The 14,421-nt window shown below is 39.0% G+C and overlaps 1 long non-coding RNA gene across 3 annotated transcripts in view; it reads left to right on the top strand.

The window, feature by feature from the left end:
- The window catches only part of LOC128898478 (uncharacterized), a 46,486-nt gene extending 32,690 nt beyond the window's left edge, over nucleotides 1-13,796 (top strand). For 2 of the 3 annotated variants that reach the window (XR_008462846.1, XR_008462847.1), the window contains exons 2-4: nucleotides 1,422-1,498; nucleotides 4,814-5,000; nucleotides 9,001-9,521. This is a non-coding gene — a long non-coding RNA (uncharacterized LOC128898478). Of the gene's footprint in view, nucleotides 1-1,421; nucleotides 1,499-4,813; nucleotides 5,001-9,000; nucleotides 9,522-12,256 lie in introns of those variants that run through there. The other variant, XR_008462848.1, reaches the window with a different exon arrangement.
- Nucleotides 13,797-14,421: the final 625 nt, after the last annotated feature.

Here is a 14,421-nt window from a genome sequence, read left to right as displayed (position 1 = left end):
TCTGGCTATTGCCCATCAAAGGTGCAAGTTAATGTATGTTTGTCTTGGTAGGGAGTTAAAATCCTGGAAAGTCTAGACAAGGTTGATCAGAATTTTTCTCAATAGTTGTCAACACAATTTTATTCTTAGAATTTTAGCTGAACACAGTGCACCCAGCCACTAAATTATCCCAAAAGTATTTCATTAAAAGTGCAGAAGTTTATCAAGCTTGATCTGCCAACACTGTTTTCCTCTCTGTTTTCCAAGACTCATCTTGACTTCAATGCATACCAACTTGGAGAGAGAGAGAAACACAGCTATTAATTTATAGGAAAACCACACGTACCTCTTCATGTCCACTTCCAAAAGGAACAGCACCAGTCCCAGCATTAGATAACATCAGTAATCTCAACACATGGTTTAATGAGAAAAACTTCCAATTTTCAATTGCACCAGAAGATGGCAATAGTAATTTCTAGTAATCAATAGCAATAATAATTTCACTGAAGTCAGTGAGAGTTCATGAGGAAGAGGGATTGCAAGATGGTTTCATACTTTTGATGGTATCTTCATTTCTACTTCTCGGCTTCAATCAAAGTGTGAGACATGTAGAGTTAAAAGTATGGGTTAAATGTATATATTCAAGATAGTCTGGATTTATTCTGGTGGGGTTTTTTTAAGTACAATAAAATAGAGTATCTGGAAAATGGACTACTTAAATCAGTATTAGCTTCAGGTATGCTCTGCTTCCATCACTGGTATGTCATGTGTATCTCTTTGCTTTTATTTAGCTCTTCCTTATTTTGAGGAAAGTGCTATAACAAAAGCCTGCTACAAGGCAAATGTGAAAATCCACCTAACATACTGCAGTTGTTAGAACATTTAAAACCACAGCATATTGCAACCATTTTATCACTTCATCAAAGAGCTTGTGAAAGACTGCCTTGACATTTCAAAATTTGTTCATATATTCTACTGCATTTGCTGTGATTTCCTACCTAGCCCTTGCTCACGCTTAGCAGGCTGCCCAGTGTCCTGTAATGACTTACAGTCCTGATTCACAGAGAGTAAATCCTTCACTCCCCTATGGTATCATTACTGGGATTACTGTTGGCTTGATAAACAGCAGTCTCACTAAAATCTTTCTTTTTACTGGTAATTTCTTAATCTGGCATGCTGAGCAAACCTAAAGTGCTGAGCATGTCTTTTAACAATATATGAATATTAACTTAATCAAAACCATAACTCAGGGTGTCTTTCAACATTAGAAAGTGTTTGGCAGCAATATTAGCTCAAAATATTTCATCCCAGTGTTTGTTCTTGCCCAAAGCAATACAGTGAAATGAACTGAACTGGGATCCAGCTAAAATATTCTCCTCTTCAAGAAAAAAAATGGTGAGTGTGATATTTGATAGCTGAATCTGTTCTCTGCTCTGATTCAGGGTTGCCCACGGGGGTGGCTGTTTCTCATATGCTGGAGCAAGAATGGTACAGGACCATGTTTTACTGCCCAGATAATGTAAGTAGAAATTAGATCTCTGTTTCTACAACCTTATGGCTCCGTCTGCACCTAGGCTGCTCATGCTGAGCTCCATTACCCTGCTTCTTCCTCCTGTAAAGAGGAGGCTGCTGCATCTGTCGCCATGTTGACCTCTAGGTCCAAAAAGGCATTTGAGCTGGTGAATCGCATCTGCATAGAGGCAGTTAACTAGAGTCTCCACATCTGTTTTCTATTATGGATGTGTCAGTAATGGGGTAGACTTTGTGAAGTATATTGAAGGCAGGTGCAAGCTGATGTGCCTTTGCTAAATCATAGAACTGTTGAGGTTGGAAGAGACCTTAGAGATCATCAAGTCCAACCACCAGCCTAGAGCTCACAGTCCCATCACTACTGCTAGCAACTACCACTGAACCACATCCCTCAGCACCACATCCACACATTTTTTGAAACACTTCCAGGGATGGTGACTCTACCACCTCCCTAGACAGCCTGTTCCAATGTCTGATAACCCTTTCTGTGAAGTCATTTTTCCTAATATTCAACTTGAACCTTCCTTGGGACAACTCAAGCCAAAAAAACCCGGTCTGATGCATAAGAACATCCAATGACATGGCAAGCCCATGCTAAAGAGCATAGCTGAGAGACAGGGCACAGAGGTCTAAATTTGGTGCTGTGTCTGGTACCTGAAAGAGTGTCTAGGGCTCCTTCACATCTGCTCAGGTCTGAGGCTCTGCTGGATGGCCTTAGCTTACAACCCTCTGAGTGTATCAACACTGTTGTTCATGTAGAAGCATGGTGGGTCAGGCATGGGGTCATTTGGTAACAAAAATCAGACTACAGAAGAGGTAGAAAGGCAAAGAAATGCAGGAGTCAGCCATGGCTTTTAAAATTTAATTTAAATTACTTGCAGATGTTTGGGGGATGAATTTTTCTCAATTATTTAGCTGATGCTCTGGAGCACATGTTCCTGAGAAGCAGCGCTTTGATCTGGGTTATGTATGAATAGCAGGTTTCTTTGCATCAACACTTCCCTGAGCACGTCTGTAAATTAAGCATTCAAATATGTAAGCTCACAGCAGACTTTAAAATAAAGATGTTTTAGAATGTACTGTATCTTTCCACAGGGACTCCACATAATCAAAGCAGAAGTACAAGTGCTGACCCAACTATTTGACTTCAGAGTTGGGAAGGGAGAGGGAGAGTGGAGGTATCGCTGTCAGCAGGGGGTTCATAATCTGAATAAACTTTCAAATGGAAACAATATGGAAAAATCCTGTACCTTAAGGGCAGAACAGCTTTACTGTGTAAAATATTTTATTTGGTTTGTTACAGTTTTCTCTGCAGAACAAAAATATCAGTGTCTGCTGGCTAAATGGAAAACAGTTGGATCATAAAAATATCAAATGAATCTGTTTGGCAATCACTAATAATCTACATACATTTATGTAACTGTTATTTTTCTTCTGGTGTACACTGTCTGGAAATACAGCCTGAGGCTTTCTGGGATCTGGAAAGAATTAGCATTCAGATCACCTCTGTAAAAACATGCACATTACTTAGAGCAGGTTAATTTTTATTAACTTCTTTGAAGGCTCTTTTTTTTTTTTTTGATTCATTCCTTTGTAATGATTTTTGTATTAGAAGAGCTCTACTTGCAGGTAACACAGATGTTTACATTACCAGGAAAGCCCTCACATCTGCTTTTCAGTGACCATCAAACGTCAGTGAATTAGTTAATACGAACCACATTGTGCATTGGCTTTGAATGCTTGAAAATGGGAGAATTTAATACCTGCCTCAGAGTTTGTGGGTCTCGGAGAAAAAGGAAGTTGCTAATGAACTTCTGATTGTTTAGAAGGCTTAAAAATGCAGCACGAGCCAGCCTGCAAGTTCTGAATTTCCCAACTACTTAAAATGAAACTTTGTTGTTCATTAAAGCCAGCTAATGCATAACTCATGAGAATTATTTCTGTTAATGGAGTCACAGGAAGCCTCTTCTACAAGGTGAGAGATGAGTATCTTTCTTGCATAGTTCACGTGCCTCAGAAGACACCAAATCTTTACTTCAATCTATCTCTAATCATTTTGCTCAGTGCTATTGTTCCCTAACAGATAGACAACTGCTATGTGACTTACAGATATGATCTTCCCTTTTGTCTAGACAAAATAATAAGCCCAACACAGCAGAATCATGTTAGACACCCACTGACTTTATTAAGGTCAGTGGCAATATTGCTTTAAATTTCAGCAGAGCTAGGCTTTGGCTTTACAGACTTGTTGCATTCAATTTAAAAGCTCTAAATGATTAATATACCTACCACAATAATTTGCCATATTTTTTCTTTCTACTATCAGATTTTCTCCACTTGGAGTCCTTTCCACAGAAATTGTTTTAGTGGTTGCAAGTAATGTTCATCATTTTTTATTTGATGCTGTTTCTATCACCCTTATCTTCTCCATGAGAATTTGCTCTTTCATTAAAGGCATTTGCTGAAAGCTGTAAATTTCATAATTAGAGAATATGTGCTAGAAAGCTCTAGACTGATGGGATGTCTACATTAATTTAGGCATATGGGGGAGGTTTTATCCTTAAAGAAGACTATGAGTGTCAAACTGTCATGCAATTTGAAATCCCAGGGCTATGGCAAGATGTGTACTAGTGCTTAGGCAACTTCATAGGGGCCACTTAGGAAAGTTGCTGGTAACCTGATGTCAAATTCTGTGATAACACTTTTGTTGTTGTTGTTCAGGTGCCAAGTAGGTTTTAGAAATAGCATCTTGGAATCAGGGGTTTGCTACAGTTAATGAGTATTGTCCAATACTTCTCATCACTGGTTTTATTTTTACCAAATAACAGCTTATTTTTGATCTCCAAGGCTGTGCATTTTGTTATGAGACTCTAGCAAGAAACTTCTAATGGGTGTTGATCAAGAAGATGGTGGGAGAGGAGAAGCACCTGCTTTTATATCCCCTCATAACACTGTAATAACACATTTTATGAAGGCTTTTGCCTTTTTGATTCCCAAACCCAATGAGAATTAGACATTTTAATTTTTAGTTTGTGAATACAGTTACTGAGGTCTTCTGGGAGGATTACTGAGCTGGAGATCAAAAATGTATCCTGTCACTTAAAATGGGGCCATATGATGCTTCTGAAAGGCAATCAGACCTGCTCTATCTGGTGTCATCTGAAAGACAGAGGATCCCTTCAGAGCTGGCTGTCTTTGGAGAAAAAAAATGCATTCTCCCTGGCTCTTGCATGCTTTGTTCTGGCTTTTGTGATCTTCAGTCTCTGTGTTCCCTGAAAAATATCACTGTTTCTGTGATTTATAGATCAAAATGCATTCTCTGATGTAACTAGAGCTTGATCCCTTAACTGCTTTGAAAACTCAAACCAAGGCTTTCAGCTGGAAAAGGAACGTGACTGGATGCCAGTGGAAGGTTTTCAGGACAAGCTTCATGTTCCTACTAAACCCAGCACCCTGGAAGAAGAGCAGTCACATAGGCACCATCAGGGGCTGTAAGTAATTTTGACTTTCAGATTTACCTCTGAATTACAGAAATGGAGCTGAAAAGTACAAAGGTATGAATTGGTGTAGCTATACCTTCATCCAGGAGAAACATATTTCTCAAAAGGTGTGGATGATGAAAGACATTGATGGAAAAACTTTACCATTCAAAGAATAACTGCATCATTTTGAGTGGTGGGGTTTGTCATTGTTGGAGGAAAAGATGGATATTTTGGTGAGGAATTTCTTCTGCAGTTCTGGTCCTCTCTCAGTTCTTTGTTTTTTTTTTTCCCTTCACTCACAAGCTAAAAGGTTTTGTGATTTCAAGATTGTTTAATATTGCCTTATCTGAAAATGACTGGTGTATAGCAGCATGTTACTGGAACACTGCTGACATATATTGCTTCTAACATTACTATTTCCAAGCTTCTGATATTCTGGTTTGCTCTTGGTGGGAATTCTGCTATCCAGGATGTTTTCTCTGATCAACTGTTTGATTGTAACTCGTGCAATTGTGGTTGGATTTTATTAGCAGAGCCTGCCTGCTTCCAGAAAAGAGCTTAATCTTTGGATTTGAATGTAAACTTAATCTCCAGAGATGTTATTTATCATATATTGTATAATTTCCTTCAGTGCACAACAAAAACTCTATCTTAAAGTTCATTAATATCAGTGCAGCTCAGTTTAATCTTCTGTTTGCTCCCCCTCCCAACTCTGGTTGAAAAATGGAAAAGGATGAAGTGGGGCAATTGCTTTTTGCAGAAAATTGCCTAGCTGTAATGCATATTTACAGCCTCTGTGAACCTGCCAGGAAGGTGTGGAATAGCCAGCAAATCAAGCACAGGGTTGAAAATGTCAAAGTTGTGGAGCATGGTAGCATAATTATCAAAGCACATCAGGTATTAGAATTTTGATAGTTCCCTCTTATGACAAGTATAGTAATGAGAACAGAAAATATACAAAATTAATTTATTTCCATGACAAAAATAGTAATGAGGTGAGATGATTGCATCCAATTCACAATCTCAACGTTGTCATTTCCCAATGGGCTGGACCAGTAATATTAGTAGCTTAATTAAATCAGTAATAATCATTCCTTCTTCCTTCCCTCATTTGCTCAGAAGAGGGAAAATTTAATGGAAAGGCAAAAGGATTTCCACAATAAAAGTTGCCTTCAGCTTTGCACTCAAAACAATGGTTAAATATTTTATTTTATACTTTAATTTAGGTTCTTGAAGACTACTGCTTCAGACCTTGTGAGTTAATCTTTGCAAGACCCGTAAAGAATTGTTAAACTTTTCCCTGCTGAGCTGTTGCTGACATTTCATGGGGAAAAACCCTGTCATTTTAATAAAAACTATACCAATGTTTTATTTTCCTAGAATAACAGGAGAACACTTTTCTTGTATATTAATATTTGAGAATGTGATCAAATCATATTGTTTGGCTTTAACGTCCAGAGAAGGGCAACAAAGCCGGGGAGGGGTTTGGAGCACAAGCCCTGTGAGGAGAGGCTGAGGGATCTGGGGTTGCTTAGCCTGGAGAAGAAGAGGCTCAGGGGAGACCTTATTGCTGTCTACAACTACCTGAAGGGAGGTTGTAGCCAGGTGGGGGTTGGTCTGTTCTCCTGGGCAGCCAGCAAGTCAACATCTTTCCTAAACTGAGGGGCCCAGAACTGGGCAAAGTACTCAAGGTGTGGCCTAACCGGTGCTGAGTACAGGGGCAAAATGATTCCTCCCTTTTCTCTTCCTCAGGATCAAGGACTAGAAGAGAAGCCAATTTCAATCTATCTCTGATTTTCTGAAACCAGTGTGAAGCTATGCTCCTTACAAGCTAGCTCAGTTAACATCATCCTCATCTGATTCTTGCTAATCAATTTAATCAATTTCTTTCACTAAATTTCTCTGATTAACATCAGCTTCCAAGTACAAAAATAATTTGCAAAATCTCTTAGCTGCTCTAATAGCCATTTAAATATCCTAGCTGTTAGATTCTTATATATGAGTTTTTCCTCTTAAATTCAGAACCTCTTAGAAGAGGAGGACAGGGTTAATAGAAACAACCTTAAAAGACTAAGGTGCCCAGTTCCACTGCTGAAGCAGCAGGTGACAAAAAGCACTTTGTCCAATATTATATCATCATCCACTGTGAAGGCTTCTAATGAGAATCCTCACCAACTTGTTCCAGTGCTATTAGATACATCAGCAAAAAATCTGCAAGAAAATATATGGACTTATTACTGAAAACATGTACAAATGACACTAAAGCTGATGGAACAGTAAATAGTTATGAAGATGGCTCATATATATAGATTGGTCTAATTTGCTTTCTAAGGTGTTTCTTTTGGGCAAAAAACAAAAAAGAAGCTCTTTTTCTTTCCTTTTTAATTTTTCCTATGGCCAGATGCAAGACTGTAAAGTTAAGGATAAAGAATGTAGGGCAGGCTTGCAAGCTGTGAGATGATATCATGGAAACACACTGCTCAGAGAGGGACCTGGGTCACAGCCAAGTTAATAGTCAATGGTGTGTGAGTTGTCAGGGTCATGTTATAGCTATGGGAAGATCCTTTGGTGGTGAACATCAGCTAAGGGTTTGTATATTTACTACAAAAATAGTGAGAATCTTTGCAGCCACAATTATTAGAACCCTAAAAGTCAGGTCATGATGTGCACCTGCCAAAGCCACACACAAAAAACAACCCACAGCAAATCAGATCCCTGAGAATTTTGCACTGGTTGCACAGGAGAAGACTTTTACAAAATGAGGTCTCTCCAGTTGTGTGTTTCTTCTTGTGGGTGTTCTTCATTGAATGCTGAGGGAGAAGGTTACCAGTGGTGGACAGTTGCATGTGCTGTGGACCAGGACATGCACTGGCTGAAGACTTCAGGGCCAGGGAGGGGACACTCACCCCAGTCATCCCCACTGTGGGGCAGCTGTGGCTGCTGTGGTCTGCGGTTGTACCGAAACCCAGTTTTGGCTGTGGCAGTCAGGGACCATGCACTGCAGCTGCCAAAGGACTTACATATACCATGGTGACTCTTTTCCATGCTGGTCTAGCTTCCTACATCCAAATTTGTTGTTTCTGATAGTGTATGTAGGTGACCTTGGCAATATTGGTATTGCTGGTGCAGGTACCTCAGGCTCTGCAAAACTCAACTCCCCAGAAAGCCCGACTGCTCCCCTGTGCAGTGTGAGTGTGGCCATTTCTGCCCTACCTCACCCTTCACCTCTTTCAGTAAAGAAATTTTCCCTAATATCCAATCTAAACATTCCCTGGAGCAACTTGAGGCCATTTCCTCTTGTTCTATCATGTGTTGTTTGGGAGAAGAGACCAATACCTACCTCACTATAATGTCCTTTCAGGCAGTTGTAGAGAGTATAAAAGTCTCTCCTTAGCCTCCACTTCTCCAGACCAAACAATCTCAGTTCCCTCAAACCACTCTTCGTATGATTTGTTCTCTAAGCCCTTCACCAGCTTCACAGCCCTTCTCTGGATAAACTCCAGCAAAGTCATTGGTCTGCTCATCTGCCTCTAGCCCTAACAGGGAGAAAAGAATACTATTTTAGACATGCTGAAGTTATGTAAGGCCTGATTGTTTGTCTTTATGTAAACCTAGGTGTGGGCAATGCTGTCGTTTGTCCTCTTTAATTGTTGCTAAAGAGCTTCCTCTTATACTGCATTTGTTGCACCTAGAGGTTTTCATCTGATGTGCTGCTTGCTATTTGCAAAACCTCTACAGTAATTTGTGACTGTTAGATGTAGCCTGAGTCCCTCTGTGAAATTCAGTGTTTGAATTGGAGCTTTACCTTTTAATTTTTTTACATCTTCAGATGCTCATATAAATAAATACAAAGCAGGTTGTGAGAGTACACCAGGACTTTAACGAATACAAAGCAGGTTGTGAAAGTACACCAGAACTTTAATGAAAAAACCAAGCAGAGCTTTCACTTATCTATTAACCTACTATTTTCCCAGCAGAAATTGTTTCTGTCAATATTTTATTATGACAGGGATGAATGGGAGTAGGAGCTGAAGTCTAATCCAGGCAGATGGTTGTCAAGAGCTGTACACAGAATCTGAGAATACAGAAAGAAATAAGAAGAGAACTTCCACCATTTTGGTTCTGTATCATGAATGGTGAGTAAAGGATATATTGCAGACAAAGGGAAAATAGCACAAGCTAAGTAAAGCAGAAAATGAAAAGGAGCTGCTCAAAAGTATTTTGCAGACAACTTTGTGCAGTTAGTCTTAGACCTTTAATAGTCAATAAACATATGATGGGACTGAAAACAGTAAAAACAAAATAAATGCTTCTGTGTTGCTAATCTCATCTTTGAGAGGCTGCAAAAGAACATTTTTGGCAGAAATATAAAAATGACTTCTGCAAATAGTTTCTGACTGTCTTGCTGTCTTTGCATATACTGTTTTTCAGGGCTCATGTATGGGAGAGTAATTCCTTCATGGAATTTTTAAGAGACAGATTAGGACCACAGAAGAGTCTCTTGGTGACACTGTGTTTGTGTGTGCAGGGTACAGGATTATCTAACCTCACACTTACAGTAGAATTTAACTGACTTAGAGAATAAAAAGGGACTGCAACATGCTTTCCAACATCAGTGAGTGCCTTTGAATGGTGTTACACTGAGGGTCTTCATTGACTTGAATTAATAAACCATTACATATTTTATACTATTATCTATATTATATATACAATGACCTAACCTAATATCACAGTAACCATGAAAATGCCAAAGTATGATCAAAAAGGCTTCAAAAACAAAGGAAACTGATTTTTTTAAATAGATTATTTGTATACAAATTTAATTTTGAAGTGTACCTTTTCATTTATTTTATTGTATTTTATTCTTTTCTCTTCTTTATTCTTTTCTCTTCTTTATTCTTTTCTCTTCTTTATTCTTTTCTCTCCTTTATTCTTTTCTCTCCTTTATTCTCTTCTCTATTCTTTTTTCTCCTTTATTCTCTTCTCTGTTCTTTTCTCTCCTTTATTCTCTTCTCTGTTCTTTTCTCTCCTTTATTCTCTTCTCTATTCTTTTCTTATTCCCTCTGCCCTTCTGGAACAAGCACATTAAATCCTCAGTCTGTTCCCAACTGGTATTTCAATTACTAATGCTTCCTATTCAAAAAAATAGAGAGCCATCCCTTCTTATTCACAAGCATTCCTGTTCTGAAGTGAGAGGTTAATTTGAGTACTGAAAATGCATACACAGCTTTGGCAGCTTAACAGGTACTTTGAGCCCTTGTAAACTGATTTATACTAGCAAGGATAAAAATTACAAGGGTTACTAATCTTCATGCTGAAATCATTAAGATAATTAGCCCCAACTGTTTTATTATCCACATATATCAAGGGAAATGTAGTTGCGTCCTGGAGCAGTGAGTGAAAATCTGAGTAGGTATGTATCAATCTGTGCTTTAAATGGCACGTTGCAAAATGCATACTGAGGCTGGTGCATGTGCCTTGTGGTGTTACATAACTTGCCCACTGGTAAACTTTAGAACTGTGTATTTTCAGTGGAATATTCTCTCTGCAAGAAGATCCCTTATTCCTCACAGTACAACCACACTAGGACTACTTCTCTGGTATTTTCTACTAGTCACAGTACTCCCTCTGATTTGGTTTACCGCTCCTCCTTCTATCAGATAAGGCTATTATGAGTGACTGTATTTTAAGTCAAAAGCCCAACATTTTTGTTACATTTATGACATTAAAAAAAGAAAACAAAACCACATAATTTTAATTTCTGCCTTGTCTGGAAAGTGAACAAGTCTGAGAGGAATCTCTCTTTAATCAGTGCTGTGAGTAGGTTTTTGTTTTCCTTCCCTTTATTTGCAACACTAAAAATATTTCCTGTTCTCCCAGGAGGAAAATGTAAATGCCTCCAATAAGTCTTATTAGGCACCCCTAAAATTCAGAGAAAATGCAAAAGTTATTCTGAAGGAATTACTGATCTTATTTACCCCAAATCTGTGCCACCCCCTTTGCCAGCTCAGCTACAGCAAACAGGTTCAGAACCCCATAGAAACAGTTTCTAGACATTTTTCTTTTATAGTAAATAGCAAAGCAAAGTAACCTTAACTTCCCAAATCAGTCTTTATTTCATAAAGTATCAGGAAAACCTTTAATGAATAAAATAAGGATTGGCTTTGTAGATGAGATGAAAGTAGTTTTTTTCACTTGGTTAATTGAGATAAAAGTGGGTTTTATGCAGTCATCTTTTATTTCTCAGTTGCATTGCTTCAATATTTTTACATTTAAAAATTAGGTGGGGGGGTGTAAGTTTGTCAGGGAGCCTTTGCTATTTTGTGCTCTGAAAACTCACCTGGAATCTCTGCAATAGGTGTAGACCATGGCAGCCAGATGAGGTGAACCTAGCACCATGAGGAAATAAATCAGAAAAAGTGGCTGTTTACATAAACTCTGTGCATTTGAGAAGTGTCTGCTGGGTGTCAGAATCATGCTACTGGGGCATACACTGAATACATGGAAATCAGAGAGGAAGTTCAGTGGTGAAAACCAAATAATAATCAAGAAAACTAAACTAGTTAGAATACTTGGGAAAGGGTGAATTTACTTGCCTGTTAAAGCTCTCTGCTACAAAGAACTACTTTCCAAGTTGGAAGGATGTACTGCACTTAGAAATGAGATTGGAAAGATGTATCATACAAATGGGCATCATCCTTGTAAGTGCTCACCTGCTGAGCAAAGGAAAATGTCACATCTCCTTTCAAGTCCATGCCTTGGACGTTGTTGTCTCCTCACCAAGGAATCACAAAAGTGAATGGCAAATTACCTGGGGGAAAACAATGAACAACCACCAAGAAATACAACGACGTAACTCCTAGAGGGTTTTCTTGGTTTAGCTGAGCCAAAGCTGCACTTGTGCATGAGACTCAAATTTCCTCTCTTCTGATAGCCTGTTCCCAGGTATTGTGATTTTCCTGTGATTTGTGATTTTCCTGTGATTTCTTCCAAGAATGGCTTTTGCTATTGCTTTGCAGCACATGGGAGAGAACTTTTTTGGAAGTGTGTGTACTTGAATGAGATGTACAATTATTTTAATGGCTATGAGCTGTGACAAAATAGAAACACAAACCATACCAAAGCTGCCACTGTGCATCAATAACAGCTGAGGCAGTCCAAGGCAGCCACCCACATATCTAGAAGATGGAGGCATAATGCAGGTATTTGCAACATTTATGGTTTCATAACTGGACTTTTTAATGAGTTCCTCTTCTTTCTCCCAGGCATTTTCTCTGTGTCTGAGAAGACATCCTTCTTATGAAAGGCCCACTACTGTAACAAAAGCTCCCTTAGCCCATGATGCTGTAAAACCCAGGATGATTATGGCGGTGAGCAAAATCTTCTGTGCGCACTCTTATAGCCTCAACTGCTGCAAGCTGACTTAGCATCGTTGACTTTAATGGTCCTGTGTTTGCAAAGCACTTCTGCCAGCTGTGAATCTGAACCACTGTATTAAATTCATTACAACGTGAGCTAACTATCCAGGGACTATGTTTAGACTTCAGATGATCCTGTGTAAATACACCAGGAAAACATTTCCAGGAAGCTCCTAATTTAGCCTTTTCCAGTGGTCCAATTACTTTGTATTTCATTAAAATTGCCTACTCAAAGAATTAAGGAGAGGAAAATAAACAACCCTCAGGGCTCATGTTTGTGATGTCTGCCACAGAGTCACAGGGCATACTTTGAGGTGCTGCCTTGTAAAGATTATTTTGCCTTAGTGAACAAAATTCAAGTTTTCCCTCACACTGAAGAAAGAGCACATGATGGCCTCCCAAATATATAGAAGCTTAAGAAACTCAAATGGAGAGTCAAGACAATAACTGTTTTTGGAGAGGAAAAGGCAACACAGATGTGAGTTTTTTGGATGTGATCCGTTTCTTGGTGTTATTTCAGCATTTTGCTTGTAAAGGATGTGTACAAATTCAGTGCATTAGACTGATGTAGGGAAAGAACACATGTAGTTACAAAAATGCCTGACAGATGGGAAGTGCTTGGGGGATCTGAGGTCAGAGGATAACTGATTGCTCATATGTTATCTAGTAAAATAAATAAATAATTGACAGTTCAGTCTCTACAAAATCAGTGAAAAGAGCACAGGTTGCCAGGTCTGGAGAACAATATATAGATTGCTGAACACAGCTGTTGAGATTTTAGAGATAGTATTGAATGATCTTTCTATTAACAAATAAGATATTGGACGCTGCCTAATTTTAACTGTTGCATACAAGTTGGAAATGATGGAATTTTTGCACAGTAAGACATGAACTTTCTGGAAATAATGATGATCTTCTTGAATTGCAGGAACCGCTCTTACACAATGCCTGTGAAACTTCAGCAAAAATAGAGCACAGCAAATGCTTCACAGGGAAGGACTCCAGTCAAATGGATAATGAAAGCAAACATATGCAAGCCAGAAAACCACTCCAGACCTTAAAAACAATTAAAAGCCATTATGTTAAAAGTAATCACTGCAGCATTCTGGATAGTACAAAAAACCTAAACATGCTACAAGTCATACTCTACATTGCAAGGGCTGGGCTGTGACTTAGGGTTTCCAAGAACAATTGATGGTCACAGGTGAAGAATACTATCTTACAATCATAGAATCATTTTGGTTGGGTTGGTCCTTTAAGATCATTAAGTCCAACTTAACCTAGCACTGCAGAGTCACCACTAAACCATGTCCTTCGGCACTACCTCTGCATGGTTTTTAAACATCTCCAGGTATGGGGACTCCACCACTTCCCAGGGCAGTGTATTCCAGGGCTTTACAACGCTTTTAGGTGAGTAATTTTTTCCAAATACCTAATCTAAACATCCCCTGGGGCAGAAATAGAATCATATGGAGAGTTCACATCTCCTTGTGTTTCCCTTTCCAGCTTTTTATTTTGATATTGTCCTCCTGTGTGACCATCTCTGAGCATGGGTGACAAGACCTGTATGAGCATGCATTCTACAGAATGTCTGTAAGTAAAAGAGAAGGGAAGGGGGTAGGGTTTACCCCAGTGCTTGGGCAGTATTTTGTCATCCTGCTTGTCAAAGGATGTGAAAGGATGGTGCAGGAAGCAGTTCCCATTTGGTAGCATAAGAAGAAAAGATCTGATACTTTGCTGCATGTGAAAATAGCTGCTGCACAGATTCTAGTTGCAGTCCCAACCTCCTCTTCAAAAGCTGCTTGCTAGATCTCTAGTAATGCTAGCAATGTGCATCAAGTGAGGATTCAGGGTTGCAGTTTCTTGCATGGTAAAGCTGAACTATGTCAGTATGGTTGGTTTTTTTTCTCTTCTACCTAACATCTGACAGGCAAGGGATCTGGGTTTGAGGGAATAAATTTGCCAGGTTCCAGTACACCTTTGAGTCATGATTTCCACAGCCTCACAGCCTA

The sequence above is a fragment of the Dryobates pubescens genome, chromosome 24 (assembly GCF_014839835.1).
Source record: "Dryobates pubescens isolate bDryPub1 chromosome 24, bDryPub1.pri, whole genome shotgun sequence".
Lineage (NCBI taxonomy): Eukaryota > Metazoa > Chordata > Aves > Piciformes > Picidae > Dryobates > Dryobates pubescens.
This window is presented reverse-complemented; position numbering and strand designations above follow the sequence as displayed.